Below are 18,280 nucleotides of genomic sequence, written 5' to 3' on the forward strand. Positions count from 1 at the left end.
TAAATACACTGTGGGCAACAAAGTGTGAATACCTGTTCTTGATTTCTACCTTTCTCAAGTGTCCCACTAAGGTAAGATTGGTGCAAAAAATTGTCTTCCCAATGTATGCGTTCCCACAAAACAGGAGCAGATGATAAGCCACATTAATGGTGCGTGAAATAAAACATCTGTTCTTAACATTCTGTTCTTAACTTACCACTGCCATTGCAATCTGGTGCGATTTTCTGCTTTGTTGTGTACTCTAGCACAGGTGCTACGCAGTTCACTTGGTGCCCAAAGCAACTCTCACACTATAGCAGGATGTCAATTTTGTTTTTCAAATTCTAAGCGAAACTCAGGTTATGGGGGACAATTGTAAACTTATAGTTTTGCTTTGTATCTTCATAATGTTGTAGAGCAGGGTAGAAAGCAAGAACAGATATTTATAATTTGGGGTCCCATTGTGCATTGCATGGATATGTTTCAATGAATGATAAAACTACTTGGTAGATAAGAGAATTAACTTCGAAGTCTACCATATCAGTAACTGGAAATTTTATGTGTAATTGAAATTTTGTGATTCCCAGTGATGAAGAAACAGTTTTGATAATATGTGCCAAGGCAACTAAGTCACTCATGCTCACAAAGGAAACAAAATAAAAACAACCAAGATTGCAATAAGTTCCAACTTGCAACCAAAAGTGAGACACCTCACATGACTGACTTATGTATTTACTGAGCATGATTTACATCTAGCGCATAATCTGCTTGTACAAGATGACGAACAATTAGTTACTGTTGCTTTCTCTCTGGGGCATTTGGCTCTTCTGAACACATGCACATTGTGTGGCAAAGCTGCGTGGATGTAGCTGGGCACAGCTGTTATTCAGCATCAGTCTGTTCTTATGGTCCTGTACTATTATCATTGTAATTTATAATTAGCAAATAGCCTAACTATTGGGTTGATCAGCTCCATTTTAAACAAAACATACTGACAGATTTCCCTGTTGATCGCTAACAAAGTGATGGGTACATCATTTCAGATTTCAAGAAACAGCTGTGGAACAGAACAAATGCTGAAGACAGAAAATCTACAATGACCAGTACCTTCTTTATTAAATGCCATGTACTAGCTTTTTCTGCAATGAATACCATTATAACCAAAAATTGTAGCCTGAAAAAATAATTGGGAAATATTTACAAAAGTGACAGAGATTAGAACTGCATGTTAATTACATATGTCTTCTTAAACAAGATCACGATAATTGAAGTTTCATTAATTTTAGCAAAACACTGACATCCCATTATTGAAGCTAGTCAGTGCTGAAGGTATTGTTAGTTTGTAGGAGTCCTCAGACTGGCAGCTCTGAAATATTTGTCACCATACTTGGTGGAACATGCTTTGCTCTTTCGGATATTACTTTGCCAAAAAGCCTTCTGTAATCCTTGTAGGGCAATTCTGTGTGGAAAAGAAATCTATTTGATCATTACTTTTTGGGTATATGTATCTCAGAACTGGTGCTAGTCTGAGTTCTTACAAAGTAGACGTTATTGAGTACTGTAATTCTAATGCCTGCCACAGCTAAAATTTATGTTAGTGAAAATTGTCGCACTGTCATGAAGCAGTTATGTTCAATAATTAGTGGCAGTCACCGGTGAAACACTCAGTACAAAACACAAATATATGGAGTCAAAATTTAAATGTCCAACAAAGTCACGTCTCAAGTCTACATTTCACAGAACTGTCTTTTTTTCTGTTAGTGTGCCAATACCAATCGCACATTCACAAACATTTTAGTATTGCACTTCTGGTAAATGCAGGAAAATTCACCGTCTTTAACAAAAGCCCTTGGGAAGACAGCCCATATTCGCTTCGACAAGAGGACTTGCCTTAAGCTTTGTGTCGCTATGTTGTAGGTCACTGTAGCAAGGGGAACGTTTTGCTGATTGAATATTACTCGAAATATTTTTATTATTTGTACTAGAGGTTTCAAAAGAGAGCCAATTGTAGAGTTCTTCACGCAGATTTCATATATTCCATTAGTTTTTGTTTAGCTGCTTCGTGAGTTATGTCCTTTACAACGGCAAAATACATAGAGATATTTGCGGGCACTTTCTTGTGTATTAAATTTTCACAAAAAAGCAGTGTGCTGCAGCTAACTCAGCTCCCTGTAGACTGCCAGGTGCCGATATCTATTCAAACAGCACGTAAAGTTACTAGAAGTATGCAAGATTAGTAGGCAGGCAGGCAGGCCTGCTACTAAAGTTATTGAGAATACTTCAATAATTTTTTCTCACAATAGCATGAGAATAACCTCATGCTTTATAATTGTCCTATACAAATTAAATTTGGCATACATACTCTTCAAGATAAGCACAATACCAGTATTTAATTGAAATTGCAATCTAAAAATTATTTAAAGTGGCCTAATATTTTTTGCATAATTCCAGTAATTGTACAAGCTGTTTGGATAGGTATCGCCACTTTGCGGTATACACCTAGCTAAATAAGATACAGCATGAAACCATTTGCGAAACCTTTACACACAAGTGCCCATAAAAATATATTGCCACTATGTAGGACATAACTAAACACCAGCTACACAAAAACCAATGACAATTCAAATCTACATAAAACTGCCTATGAATAGCAGTACATTCAAATTTCTAGTACAAATTAAAAAAGTTGTTTCGAGGAGCATTTCCCCTTAATAAGTGGGTGTCAGTGTTTCTACCAAAGGGTTACAAAACTCCTTGAGGCATACCGTAGGGAGTTTTATAAATAGCACACACATGCATCTGTCTAAAAAGTGCCATGCCCTGCTTGCATTCCTTAGACATTTTTCTGCATTCTGTTGTATGTCACCGTTTGCATCCCTTAACACTGACGGCGCAAAACCGAAAAACAGCCTATTAATACACTTAATTTTTAGCCTGTAAAGGGGTTGTATGCGAATGGGGGCAGCCAACTCTAGCATGAGAATAAAGAAATATTTGTTCTCGCATTAATGAAACCAGTCAAAATATAATCTCGCAAATCTGGAAATGAATGCACAAAGAACCTTGCTGATTGTTACATTAGTGTCCCGAACAAGATCTTTTGATGTTTATAATTCCTAGTTTTATTCACTTTCCTCTAGTAACTGGGCTTTGACCTAGAATACTCAGTGTAGGAGACTAACCCAGGCCTGGAAGCCAATATTTAAATCTGAAATAGACATTCATCCCCCGACCACATGGCACTGCTACGTCATCAGAAGAAACATGCATCCATGGACATGTAGTCTGTAAAATTATTTTTACATGATCTGTAGCGTTACTCTTGCACTAACAAATTCTGAAAATTAGGAAATACATCTGCTATTTAAAGCACTGCTGCAAACCCATGTGTTTGAGAAATGCAATACTCAAAAGGTGTAATACAACCAATGTGTGCATGAAACCTATGCTGCCTTTGACATTCGTCAGTGTGGCAAATAAGCACTAAGAAATGCCAAGGGTATCATAGCTTTCATGTCTCAAACCTTGTATGCGAGTACCAGTATCTTTGCAGTGAAAGAAGTCACATTATTACCAGACTTATGAGGGGAACCAATGTTTCTCTAGTTCAATAGTTTCTTTCTTGTGCTCCTATATCCTTGAGTTTTTAAAAAATAATGGGTGCTTGAAATAAGTACTCTATATTGCTCTTAAATTTATCCTGCACCAGAGCCCGTGTTATGTTATATTTTTTGAACACATTGCAGTGCTGTAGATTATCAAAGGAAGAAAAAATGCCGTAAGTTCGTATTTTAGCCTTCCGTACAACAAGAATTAATAACCTATCAATTACATCCACAAGTACGAAAGAACTACGAGAAACGGGGCTTAAAGGCAGGTATACATTAGAATAGCAGGGGCTGATGGTGAGAATTCTAAGAGAAAGGAACTATTAAAAACTAGATACTAAAGACACATATGAATTATAACAGAAATATTTACAAAGAATTTGAAGAGACAAATAGAATGTCTGTTCAAATCACTCCACCCCAACATTCATCCATGGTTCGATAAGTGATCACAGCCGGTGATGCTGTTTGGATAGATGGTAGGTGAGGCACAGCTGTGAAATAGGTAGCACATGTAGAGGGGTCACCAAAGGTTGCACGCTGGTTGCACAGCAGGTTGCCTTGATCTCCGGACTCCCTCGACCCTGATGCGTTGAGCCTGGTTATACGTCGTTCGCAAGAGGCCTGGCCCGAGTGTGCGGCATGGCTTGGGTAAAATTTCGAGGCAACCTGAAAAACACAGTTTCATATATTAGCACCAAAATATTCTGTACCATAGGGCAAATCTGAAGTTTACCATCTGCACATAGCAGATGATGAAAACAGACACAAGTCACCAGACTCAAGGTATATAAATGTGCAAAAGTGGAAATGAATGTGAAGAGCTGCTTATAGGATGGAATCCTTCAATTTGTCTTTTGTGGATCAATAATAGTATCTTAACATAAAGTCAAGTGTACATGACCCTCCCTATTTGTGTAAGTAGGGTATTCCATGCCAGCTGTTCCAACCTGGCACACAACCACTTGGAATTTCTTCTTGAAAACTGATGGCCTTTCATTATAGAAAAAATCTCAATTTCACACAATACTTGAAGCAAAAAAAAATTTTTACTGCCATAAACATTATGTCAAATTTCGTGTAATGCACCAAAGTATGCATCATAAAATGGCAGCCAGAAATTTGGTTATTTCATTAAGAGGGCCAAATTTTTAACAACGAAGAGAAGCCTTACACCAAAAACTTGACTGCTTATTAGCCACTGCTCAGTTTATTATGGCTGATTAAAAATGGACAAAATGGCTTATTAACTTTATTTTCACAAAAGTGACCTACAGCAAAAGCTGCAAATTTATGCAATCCATGTGTTTAGGACTTGTGCTGTGTGCAAGAATGGTATCAGAAGGATACATTATGCAGCAGTGCAGAGAGGAGGATGAACTTGGAAAAGAAGACAGTTTTGGTGTACGTTTATCGGCCTGCTTACCATTGAGGCAGCCCTAGTAAATTTATGCCAAATACCATGTATGCGCGTACATTGTATTCTTTTTAAATTGGTATAAAGCTTTATCAAAGTAGTTTTTGTGTTAAGCAAAAAAAATTGTGCAAGTGGTCTCTTGCAGTTTGAAAATTTACATCGCATTTCGTCTAATACACATAGCCTCTTGGCGGCTAAGACAAAATGCATGGACTTGAGCATCCCTGCACAGATAGCAGGGAGTCTAAACTACTTCGAAGTTACGTCTTTCATTGCTGAGTGACAAGCCATTTCACTCAAAAAGACGTCACTTAATTACAGGTATTTACCTGAATCTTTCTGTCCGCTGTCAGCCTGCTGGCATCATCACTAAGGCTGCCAACTCCCTAGTGGACATAGTCGGGACATGGTGGCGGCAGGATGCAGTGGCAGAAGCCGCCAAAGGCTCCCAACTACCTAGTGGATGTAGTCAGGACAGGGTGGTGGGAGGACACAGGGGTAGGAGCCGCCAGAGTGTACCTGCAACAAATTTGCACAAATGTTCTTAGTCCTACCATGACATGATTTACAATAAAACTGAGCTGTCTGTGTAACATGGCTACCAATACAAATAAAGGTAAACAGTTAGGCCCTACGACACAACTAGAAGCCCAACAAAAAAGAAACGGTACTTATGTTTATGAAAATCCAAACAATGAAACAAAAAATGTGTAACCGGTTTGTGCATGGAAGCTCGGTTGAAACCTGAGCTCATACCATCAAGTGATCTGCTAGACAACTGCAAGCCTGCCACCTAAATATGTCATTGTAAATTATTTTTACATGAATTATGTTAAGCTGCATTAATACAAGTTCAAAATCTCTTAATATAAGTAAATCACCAAGCTAATTCAATTAACGAATTCCAGTGGTCGTTAATGCAACAAAGTGCAAGCTCGGAATAAAGCTGGCTAAACTGGGCAGTGAAAAATAACAATGTGGTTCTCTACATCTTGTTTTCCTGGCTTTCGCTTTAGCGCTGGAATATACAAGAATTTTGACATTCCTCATATTTCACCCTGCTAATTTTTATGCCATAATGCATAATACTTCAGCAAGAGGAATAATGCTTTCTTTCAACCGTAAATAGTGATAGAACAAAAAAATTCATTGGAGCCAACATTTTGAGAAGAAAAATCTCCTTCTTTTTGTAAAAATATTGGCTCCAGCGGTCCTTGTTCTACGGCTCTTCATCAGTTCAAGTCTCTTGTCCTCCTGTGTACCTCTGTACTTTCAATGTTATGTCAATGAAACTGTAATAACGGATCATTAGTAAATGTAGCTGATGAGGAACTTGGGCTTGTTGGTAGATAACGACAGAGTAACTGCGCAACATAAAGATACGGACAAAGGAGGCTTGTGTGTGTTGTCTCCTCCAGCCATGTCCCCCTTTGGGTGATTACTCTGTCTCAATGTAAAACTGTTACCCTTTGCACAATAATAGTAAAATGCATAAAGACAGGAAAGTGGACACAAAAATTACAACAAATAGCATCATATGCTAATGAGATATGCAAAAGTGCCTGCTACGATTTGTCTCACCCATAACGTGCTGGTAAGATGGTGACTTCTGGCTGTTGCCATTTCTTGAATACCTAAAATAAAATACATTTCAAAATTATAAAAATATACAGGACAACAGCAGTAGCCGAGGACATAATGCATTGTTTAGTACAAGAAGGTAAACTAATCTCCGATACACGGCAGACGAAATTTCCTTTAAGTTAGTAGAAAAATACAACACACTTCATTTCATTCAATACTGTCAGCGTTTCTTGCTACAAGAAAAAAGGTATTTCTGCATGGAAGCAGCTAAATAATAAATGGCCTTCTACTTTTACAAAATATGTTGCAGCGACTAAGCCAACTACAGCTGTATATACTTAAAATTGCTGTATGCACATTACAATAGCCAAGACAGGATAAACTTGGGTTCATATGCAGCTCACTGGAAGGTACAACTTTGCAATCAACTCATTTCTGCTGGGCAAATATACGCACTAACATAAAACTACACATAAAAGGACCTTTTTTTTCATAAAACCACCGGACTCAATATAAAAAATCCAGTAGCAATAGTACAATTTTACCACATAACACAGCCAGGTTTTGTAAGCTTAGTAGGATTTACTATATAAATGTTACAGCATATTCATGCTTTTAAATTTTTACAACCGTGAAAATAAACATTACGTAAAAATAATACATTATATATAGGCTTAGATTGTGAGCTAATGTGTTTTCTACTTACAGCCAAATGCACAAAAAGTTTGTTCTCTTTCAGCGCTTTGAAAGCGCCGTGTCTGTTCGCTTGTGCATGCAGCCGCTTAACCGCTCTTAAAATATCTGTGCTGCCACATCGCCTGACACTGCCATACAGCGTTGTAGCGCTTTTATTATTCGCGGCAATATACCTAAAGCGCTAGTAAATCTTCAGAATGCACAAGCTGCCTTTTCGATTACCTGTCTTCGCCACGCGAAAGTCACACTGGTGCTAATATTGTATATACACTTCAAGTTACGCAGTACTTGATATTCTACGGATTTTTCGATGCGACAGGCCACTCGTCACTAGAGTCGTTAAGAACGGTGTTTATCCTGAGGCTTCCGTCTGCCAGTAGTATTTCCGCATACATACGCGCACGCATGCCTAAGAAACGTCTGTGAACTGCCAAGAGAAACATGGCGCAAAATGTAGCCGTACCGGAAGGGCCGAGTACGCGCCGTTTGTAAACTCGGAACAAAAGCTGATATGCTTACCTGAGACGTTAAGAGAAATATGGCACAGGTCACTCCCCGCTGGTAGTCGTTCGTATGCATCTGGTCGTCTGTCCGTTGCGATCTCCCATATCACAATGAAAGATGCAGTGCAAACCGCAGCACTTCGGGCGCTTATCGGCGATACGCTGCTGCTGGCGGCAGTCCCCTCGTCGCAATCACACAGCTAGGACAGAAGCTCCCACCGTAACTTGCCACAACGCTTGGTTGCAGTCGCCCTTAACGCAGCGATTTCAGAACCACTCAACGACAACGTACTCGCGCGTGATGCAGCACAAGTTCAACATGGCGTCATGCTATTGACGGCTTCAGCTTTGGATCATTTTGTATCTGCACAACTGGGCAAAACAGTTGCGCTAGTTTCGGTTTTGTTTCCTTGCGTTGAAATAAAAACTGTTTTGCTCACTGATAATTTTACGTCACTTAAGTAATGTTTACGAATGAAACAGCCATGAATTTAACACGCGTCTTGAAATACCCGCTACGTTCACTTGGCAGAAGCAAAATTTTCTCGTCCGAGTGTGGTTGTGTTTTAAATATCTATCGCTGGGCTGTCGGAGCGTGCTCGAAGTATGAAGACGCGGCGTAATTGTCCTTAATTTGCTTAGCTATAACGGTGCGGCTGCCCTTGCTTTCTGTCGAGTGCAGTTTGCTCTGATGTAAGGTAGAACTACAAAGCCGGCCATGTTACTGAATGATCTAGTGCACCTGAAGCTGCCAGAACTCCGGTATTTCCTCCACAAGTTCTTGCGACTGTGTGCCGCTCTCACCAAATGCGAGCGTATAGTCATTTGGCGGAGATTTAGCAACACATTTTCTAGAACTATCGTTCACCGCTCTATCACGACATGGCAGCAGCGTGGTTGGTCCTTAGTAAAATTTTCTATGTATTGCGAATTTTGCGATAGCAATTATATGGACACAACCGCCGAAATATATCTGTCGGTGTTGCCGTGAGCTTACGTATAAAGTGCGATAAGATCCTATCCTGCGCCGTTAGCTGTGCGCGTTAAAGGAAGTGTACGAGGGCGAGCCGAGATGTATAGTGCCTGGATGGGTGCCCCAAGTATCTATAGGTGGTCACGTCATAAAACGCGCGCAAGCCGGGGAAAGGAGGCGCTGGTTTAGCACACTTCTCCTCTGGCCGTTGCTCTAGCCCGGTCTGGCGCCACTCTCGCTCTGTCTTGGAGATAATTGCCGATGGGTGCAAAGTGGGGAGGGTGGGGGGGAGAGGAGAAGGCGCTTCTATATCGCCATTTCAAGTTTCGGGGACGCTTTGAAGGACGAGGCAGCAGAAGCGTTCTGTCCGCTCTGTTCGCGCCCTTCATCACGCGGACGCTGTGGCAGCGAGTGTTCGCGGTCATTGAGTGAAATCTGTTCATGTTTGCACGTGCGCGCGTGACCCCGTGCTTGCTAATTTACGGAGTAAGCGATTGTTTACTGCAGTTTATTCAGGCGATGAAGCTACAAACCTTGGTTCGTGCAGTTGTTCGTGCAGTGGTTCATATGCAGCATTGGGGGGGAAACTGCTACATTTTTTTTTAATTTCTGGGGGGTTCAAAAGCAGTGCTGCGTACGCTAGTGTTTGTTTCTGGTCGCGGAACACAACGCACTGCGGTAGCCCAGTGGCTTTGGTGTTGCGCTGCTGAGCTCGAGGTCACGGGTCCAATCACAACCGCAGCAGTCGCATTCCAATGGGGGCAGAATGCGAAAACGCGCGTATATTGTGCATTCCGTGCACGGTAAATAACCCGAGCTGCTGAAAATAAATCTGCAGTTTTCAATTACCGTGCGCCTCATAACAAGATCTTGATTTTGGAACCTAAATCCTCAAAATTTACCTTAACGTAGCGCAATTACATTTACAATCGACACTGTTGAGTGCGCCTACTGAACTTGTTATCTCGTTTCTGTGCTCTCTTTAGTAGCCAATGCTATATTTTTTAGATTCACTTATGGTCAGAATCCATTGTGACAAATCCGGGTCTTCCTTAGCATAGGAAGCCAGCTATCGCTTAAGCGTGTGATATATCAACAAACATGTTCAAGGAAAATCGATATTTAGAGTTCGATGTAATTGCAGAACATGACAAGCTTGACGAAAGAATGATACACCGCATGTCGGTAACATGTCGGTAACATCATTTCAGCATCAAACAAAACACTCGGTTTTCTAAAACGTCACCTTCGTCTTGCCCCACCACATGTTAAATTGCTCGCGTATAAATCACTTATAAGACCCAAATTAGAATATGCATGCCCCATCTGGAGCCCACTTCAAGCATATCTAATCACCGCATTGGAAGCTGTGCAGAATCGTGCTGCCCGATTCATTCATTCCTCATACTCTTATGACGTCAGTGTTTCATCCTTGAAAGCTACATCCGGACTGTCACCCCTTTCTTTTCGTCGTCGCATTGCTAGCCTCACCCTTTATCACAAATTCTTTTATTCTCCTCTCAATCAAGCACCGTATATCGCCGCCGCATCACGCATATCTCACCGCACCAGTCATCCCCTTCAAGTTGCCCGCCCACTATCACGCAGTGGCGTAGCCAGAAATTTTGTTCGGGGGGGGGCTACTCCACTGGCCACATATATATATATATATATATATATATATATATATATATATATCCAATTCACGTAAGATACAAATTGACACAGCAAACTTGTCCGCTTTGACTGTTATAATAAATGCGGTTTACAGAACCACAATATCTGTTCTTCATGCATAGCTATTAGTTTGTAAACGCCGTGCTTCTATTTTTTCAAACTTTCGAATTTTCCAAAATATTTTAAACAGAATTCAGGCCCTAAATCGAAGTTCTGTTTCCAACAGACACTAGGATTTAACTTTCTCTCTCAAATGCAACCAATTTCAATAAAAGCGATTAGCAGGATTATCTCAGAAAAGCGTTTCTGCGTTTTACAAGTATTTGAATAGGCCGCGTCGGATTGGGCCCGACCTAAAGCTTCCTCTTAAACAATTTATCGAGGGATCAAATACATGAATAATAACTGCATTGTCATTGCCAAATATGCTGCAAACGAATTCTTGAAAGCTACGCTCTGTGAATACAAGTAAACTATGTTTTTTGTTTTTCATAAAATATTATACTCGTATGTGCCAAAAATTGTGCCCAACGTAACTGACGTCAATGCTTCCATGTTCTTTGTCTATTTATTAAGTAAAGAAAATATCACATGAACTTTAGAACTATATCAGTTCGAAACCAGGAAAGCAGTGCATGCCGCTGATATGAAAAATTAAAAACCAATGAACTGAACAAGTTGAGGACAAATATGTTAATGAAACTTTGTCATTCAAGAACCGTGCTTACATTCTTGTATATATGCAATGGCCAGTGAAAAATCTCAATGATGCTGTCGTTTGTTCCAATGTATTACGCAGGAGTAGCTGTCCCTTGTCGTGTATCGTGAGTAATTGCACCGAAGTTATAGTCGCGACAGAGAGCACGTATAAAAAGCAGGAGTTCTGCAAGATATATGAGGGCAAGTCAAATGAATGAGCCAACAACGGGTTACTTTATTTAAAAGTAGTCTTCATGAGAATTTAGACATTTGTCCTATTGACTAACGAGTTGTGTGATTCCCGTCTTATAAAACTCCTTGGGTTGCTGCTTCAAAAAGTCTGTATCTTGTTTCCGTGAGCTGTTTTTTCGGTTGCCCCAAAATGTAGAAGTCGCAAAGGGACAGGTCTGAGCTGTATGGCGGATGTTGCAGCGTTTCCCACTTGAACTTTGCCAGTTTTGTATTGACCGCATAAGCGACGTGGGGACAGGCATTGTCGTGGAACAAGATGACCCCATTCGTCAATTTTCCGCGTTATTCGTTCTTGATTACGACACGCTGCCGTTCTGGCGTTTCACAATATCGGAAATAATTGATAGCCTCTCAAGATTTAGCAAATTCTATCAGTAATGGACCCTGCCGATCGAAAAAAAAAAGTCAACAACACCTTTCCAGCGGAAATGATGGCCTTTGCGTTCTTTGGGCGTGGTAAATTCGAATGTTTCCGCTGTAAGCTTTGCCGTCGTGTTTCAGGCTCGTAGTAGTGGCACGAAGGTTCGTCCCCGATCACAGTTGCAAACAAGAAGTCGTCATGCTGATTGTGATACCCGATCAGATGAGTCAAGGCAGCGCGAAACTTCTCCGTCTTCTCGCGATGGATAAAAATCTTGGGGATCTATTGCGCACCAAAGAGCCGATAACGAAGAAGCTCATGAATTATGGCGTGAACCGAACCGTGACTGATGTTCAGACGGTCTGCCAGTTCATCGATGCTAATCCTCCGTTCTTGTTTCAGCAGCTCATGAACCTTTGAAATTGTGTGGGGGGTGATTGCACGATGGTTTTGGCCCTGTCTTGGAATGTCTTTGCAACGTCCTTTGAACCGTTTGCTCCAACGCTTCACAGTGGTCAATGAAATGCAGTGTTCAACGTACACATCAGTCATATGGTGATTAATTTCTGTTTTGGAAACACCTTCAGCTGTCAAAAACTTCGCGACACCGAGTTGTTCAACTTTTGAAGTGTCCATTATGTGACGCAACCATATTCAACCCAGTGTATGAGAGCATTAAAGAACATTTATCTTCACACCTGCGTGTCACTTTTGTAAATGAGATATGCCGTTCTCCTACGCGCATGCCTCGCAGATAATGAACCGAACCAATATTGCGCGGTTAGGGTAGGCTCACTTTCATTTGACTCGCCCTCGTACATTAGAAATGGGAAGATACAATGGAATATGCAAATGCGAAAATACGGCTTGATAAAGGACAAAAAAGTGTCACTGGAAACAAAGTTCACTGCATGTATACACAAAACCTCGCAACAAGATATTTAAGTATACGTATAAGTCTCCAATGAGTCTATGTATGTAACTGCATAAGTTAACTGAATATAATGCGTCTAATAACTGTATAACTGTAACAATTGTATAATGCGTATATAAAACTGTAATAAAAAAGTAACTGTATATAATGCGTCAAACAAGGCAAATAAACATGTTGCACAATCATAGATTCACAGAATCCTATATTCCGCCCCCATTCCATCCACTCCCCCCGATGTATTGCGCGCGACGGAAGGCGGCGCGCTTGCTCCCCGCTTTTCTCCTTTGCGCACACAAGACTGAGCCACCATCGTCGGCTCACCCATTCCACCTCCCCTCCTACGCTTTCACTCGCACATACAGCATGCAGCGCGTGGACTTTATACGAAACATGAGGGCGATGGCAGGAATGCGCCTGGAGTGTCCATATAATTGCTTTCGCAATAATATAATAAACGTATCTGGCAACTGAAGCGTCCCGTCGCCCATTACTTTCCGCAAAAGAAGTATCAAAATCGAACATTCATCATGCGACAATTCGCTGCGCTGCAACAATGTATTTTCTTTCTGTGAGGTGGACGCACCGAAATGAAAAAAAAATAACGCATAGGAAAGTATCTTGGCCAGAATCTAATGCCTACTTCGGGCACCTAATGGGGCTTGGTCCACTGAGAACCATACGCATACTGCTCAGTATCCTACAGCGGCGAAAGAAGACTGTCCGGAAAGGTTCCGCTCAAGGAATGCGGTGCAATCCTTCGAGTCCCCACAGTGATGGCGGCGAGCGACCATTGTATTTTTTTCTTCTTGTCTGCTAGCCAGAAAGCGTCCAAAACTCTGTCCGGTGAAAATCCACTCGGCCAGAGCAAACCGAACGCGCACCGAAGTGTACCGCACGGTGGTCGGGGCCATACGAGAAAAACGTATGCGCTCTGGTTGGCTCTGGCAGCCCGCAGGTAGGGTAGCGAGAACAAAAAAAAAAAAAAAAAATTCAAGAGGCTCAATGTGTCCTCGCGAATAAAAGTCAAAGTAGAAAAAATAAATAAGAACGTATTTACTTTGGCTGGCTTTAGTGTCTTGACATGGATGTTCTGGCGTAGGTTTAAAAAGATGTTGATATTTTTTTATGTGACATGACGGCACAAATGAACCACCCCAACGCTTCGTCTCATTGGACCTCGCTGCCTGCTTTGTCAACTCGTCTGCTAGTGTGTTGATTTGGCTTGTCTCGTTGTATGTTCCGATATAAGACTTTAGAAAAGTCAATAGACCTTTGGCGTCAAATGTTTATAACAACATTAAACCCACAAAGTTCCGCAATTGAAAATCTGAAGCACAACTTTGGAAATGTCAATGCACCTTTCACATCAAGAGCTTATGAGATATATACCCATAAAGTTTCGCAATTGATATCCATGCGCTTCATAGATTCTGTGGCCTCAGTGAGATGCCGCGGCGAGCCCGCTCACCATCAAAGCGCCCTTAAAACTTTGTGCTCGGATGGGACTGCTTGGCGTTATGTGACTCCCGGTGTATGGGCGTTGCCACGAAATCCAGCCGGAGTTTGCAATCTTCGTGGTTAAATGTCTTTTCGAGCGTCAAAAAGACATTCTAGACAAAATCCAGAGTGATTTCCGGCGCCGGGGGTCGCTTTGGTCGGCGGTGCATGGACAGCACGAAAAAATTTCGGGGGGGGGCTGAAGCCCCATAAGCCCCCCCCCTGGCTACGCCCCTGCTATCACGTACTACTACGTTTTCAGCCTTGTTATTTCTCCGAGCAGCCACGGACTGGAACGGCCTACCCCATGACATCGTCGCCATCGCTTCAACACCTGCTTTTCAAGAACGCGTAACAGATAATAATAATAATATTTGGGGTTTTACGTGCCAAAACCACTTTCTGATTATGAGGCACGCCGTAGTGGAGGACTCCGGAAATTTTGACCACCTGGGGTTCTTTAACGTGCAACGCGTAACAGATCACCTTCAATGTTAAATCACCATCGCTGTTTGTTTTCCTCACTACAAATGTAATCCCACCCCTTATGTAACACCCCCTGAAATGGGGGCCTTTAAGGAATGAAACTGAACTGAACTGAACTGATTACAACCAGGACAGGAACCCGAGGGCCTGCCTAAAACAGAAGACGTTATCTGGTATTTCTTCTCCTGCATTTTAATCTTTCTCTCGCCAGACTCATCTCGAATATCAGAGGAGTCGCAATCTTGCACGACGACTCTTCGCGTCCTATTAAGAGTCAAACGACCCACACACAAATGTTGACTCTTGTTTTGTGACTCTACCCGCGCGAAAATGGGTCTTCGTAAGAAAAAAGAGAGTCAAGTTGCTGTGACTCACTTTTTACTCTCTTTTTTCTTAGAGTGTACGCCAGCGAGGCGCTTCCGATAGATGGCAACTCCGTAACTCCTCGCCGCCAATACTATGCGACCCACACACACGCACCAGCAAATAAATAATTGAACAGGAAGCATTGCTTACCTGGGTCACATTTATTGCTGTCTTCAGTATTCGTTACAGCCGTCACAACATAAGCGATGCTCACCACTCTCGCGTAAGCGAAGAACTTTCACCATATTCCATCAGCAATGCTGCTCCTTGCATTGGCCAGTGCCACGCATTGCGCCAATATGTCGCTTATCCACGGCGGCAGTGCTTCTTTTCAGCGGCTCGCGCACCTATTTTTGGTAACTGCACAACGCGTCACCAGCGAATCAGACATACAACACGCTTGGTAAGCGCACGCCACGAAATCAAAGAGCGTTTAACAGCGGTTAAAGCGATGAAACAAAGCGCGGCACGACCGTTACAAAAAGGCCGCATCGGCGATACTCTTCCCGGCATGCTTCTTGAGAGCTACACAACGCAGAGGAGAAATGACTGCGCTCGCTTTTGGCTCAAGCTGAAGCGCGTTTGATTATGGCGTCCATCTACAGAGCGCAAATAAAAACAATAATCAAGCTACAGTTCCACCAAAGTGTCACATAACAGCCATATAAATATTCTAATATTCTATAGTTTAAAGATGTTGCTGTTAGTTTGTAGCTGTATATTTTCTCTCTGCTCATTTGGCCGGGCGCCATTGTGGCCTCATACCGTGAGTGCCCGTTCATCTCTCTACGATACCTTACTGGAGCGCCTGTCGCCTGCTGTAATGTGAATGTAGCGGCGTCATTATCGCGTGTTAGCGAGGGAGCAAAAGCGGTGCGTGTCTGGCGTTCTGTATAAGGAACCCGACATTTGCTGCAGTTTAGGAACCACCTCCTAATATGCGTTAGAAAGGAAAAAAATAAAAGAAACACAGCGGCATATTACGTTATGTTGCAGTGCACAAAACATTTTTCTCCCCTGCAGAATAGTTGTTGGGCCTGCTCGACGCTTTCATTCTGTCGGTCATCGAGCTTTTACAGTATTTCAACGTGCGCCCGCGCGCACCCTTCAATGTGCGTCCTGCTGTCAAAGGGTGTCCTGTTTCAGCAGAAGATTTCAAACGTGACTAAAGAAAGCGTTGATGCTCAAATACAAAAAAAAATTATTGGGTACAAATGTATCTTCACTCACCAGAATGCATCTGCGTTTAATTTTTCTGCGCGCAGGTTTTGTACCAAAGCCTAATATGCCTGCGGTGGTAGCAGTAGTCCTTGCACCACACTGAACCGTAGTTACAATTTATGCCACAGCATCGTTCGCCACAATATTCTCCGATGTATGTTTAATATTTCTGTGGCTTGCTTTTACATCATAATGGCACGTATGTAGTATATAAAATTGGTCACTGAATTGCTGCTGGTTGACTTGAGCATGCGCTCGTGCAATATTTAAGCTTTTCTTAATATTGCGAAAACAAACATTCCGACTGGCACCAATAACATATTTAACACCATATTTTACCCGTTAGTCCTGGCTGAAAATATCATATCAGAATCGCCAACGCGACACAATAATCAGCAAACTTCCAGTCCATACAATAGGTCCCCTGAGACACGAATCACAACTTTTTTTATATAAGTTACAATCTAAAGGTTACGAGAAGAGTTGAAGTAACATTTAAAATAGCATACTTCGACACATGTAACTTCTAGCCGAGACTGAAATTAACAAAAACACAAATATCAAGTTGGTTTAGTAAACTCGTAACCTTTATATTATAGGTTACTTGCAAATAAAGCTGACCTTAGACGTTACTGTGCTAAGAGTGTAGGCGAGAACCGCGGCGTCGCGTGGTCGATTTGTGGCATCCACCCAGGTTATCGGACAACCACCGCTTCAGAAATGTTGGCGACACAACCGAACACGGTAAAGCTAGTTACGCGGTGACCCATCGCAGGAGTTCGGAGACCGCTCTCCCTGGACTCGCCTGCACAACAGCGTCCATCGTGTTGCTACGCAGTAACCGCAATGGCGTAAACACCGTGGAAAATCAGCAGACCAAAGACGACTCAAAAATGCACAGGGAGCCCCTCCCAGCTCGCCGCTCTCGCGCGAGTGAAATGGCAGCGGGCATGGAAGCACAGCGAACAGGCAAAAATAAAACACACACGAAACGCGTTATAATTCGTGCCATGAACTGGAATATAACGCGTGGCACGTTCTGAGCCCAGAAATTACGAGAGAGAAAAGAAATTCGTGTTATATTCCTGCAAATGCGTTGTTTGCATAGTTTGTTTCACCTTATTTTCACCAAAGAGGGCTCCGCTATGGCCATGTGTAAATTTGGCGTTCCACTATACAGGTGCTCGCAGGTGGCGCGGTCAGTCCATCCGAAACGACAATGTGAAAACTCTGCATGTGTGAAAAACGCAGAGCGCGATCGATCCACGAGAAACAGCGCCTGTTTCCTGCCATTGAATTCCCCGTGCGCGTGTATTCAGGTAAAGTGGTCTCCAGCTAAAGTGCGTGTCTATCGGCGCGATGGGCTTCAGCGCAAGGAATACATTATTACACCGGACGCAGCGCCCCATGCCTCCGGTTGGCGAAGGTCGTAGACCGCTGAAATTTGGGGGAAAAGGGAGAGAGATGCAAATGAGACAAAGGCAGGAAGGTTAACCAGACTTAAAACCTCCGGTTTGCTACCCTGCACTAGGGGAAGGGAAAGGGGAAGTAAAGACGGAAAGAAGAGCGTGACAAAAATAAAAGCGTAAGAAAAAAATATGAAAAGGGATGAAATGGGGTCATTATAGTCTTTCTAATAGGCCACTCCAGACAGGCCACCATTGTAATATGAACCTGGCAACGTTTAACGCTAGAACGTTATCCAGTGAGGCGAGTCTAGCAGTGCTATTGGAGGAATTAGAGGGCAGTAAATTGGATGTAATAAAGCTCAGTGAAGTTAGGAGGCCAAAAGAAGCATACACAGTCCTAAAAAGCGGGTACGTCCTGTGCTACCGGGGCTTAGCAGAGAGAAGAGAACTAGGAGTCGGATTCGTGATTAATAAGAATACAGCTGGTAACATACAGGAATTCTATAGCATTAGCGAGAGGGTGGCAGGTCTTGTTGTGAAACATAATAAGGGGTACAAAATGAAGATTGTACAGGTCTACGCCCCTACATCCAGTCATGATGACCAGGAAGTCGAAAG

General features: G+C 42.3%; 1 protein-coding gene and 1 long non-coding RNA gene across 4 annotated transcripts in view; both read right to left on the bottom strand.

Moving 5' to 3' along the window:
- The window catches only part of LOC139051388 (uncharacterized), a 357,169-nt gene that overhangs the window by 37,170 nt on the left and 301,719 nt on the right, over positions 1-18,280 (bottom strand). The window contains exon 1 of one of the 3 annotated variants that reach the window (XM_070528409.1): positions 15,183-15,479. The exons of the other annotated variants lie outside the window; for them this stretch is intronic. The gene's annotated coding sequence lies outside the window, so the exon portion shown is untranslated. Of the gene's footprint in view, positions 1-15,182; positions 15,480-18,280 lie in introns of those variants that run through there. 3 annotated transcript variants of the gene reach the window in all.
- LOC139051236 (uncharacterized) lies at positions 1,077-8,063 on the bottom strand. The gene is made up of 4 exons (XR_011509279.1): positions 7,804-8,063; positions 6,586-6,638; positions 5,334-5,523; positions 1,077-4,256 (listed from the first exon to the last, which is right to left on the bottom strand). It is a non-coding gene; the product is annotated as an uncharacterized lncRNA (long non-coding RNA).

Source organism: Dermacentor albipictus, unplaced genomic scaffold (assembly GCF_038994185.2).
Source record: "Dermacentor albipictus isolate Rhodes 1998 colony unplaced genomic scaffold, USDA_Dalb.pri_finalv2 scaffold_11, whole genome shotgun sequence".
Lineage (NCBI taxonomy): Eukaryota > Metazoa > Arthropoda > Arachnida > Ixodida > Ixodidae > Dermacentor > Dermacentor albipictus.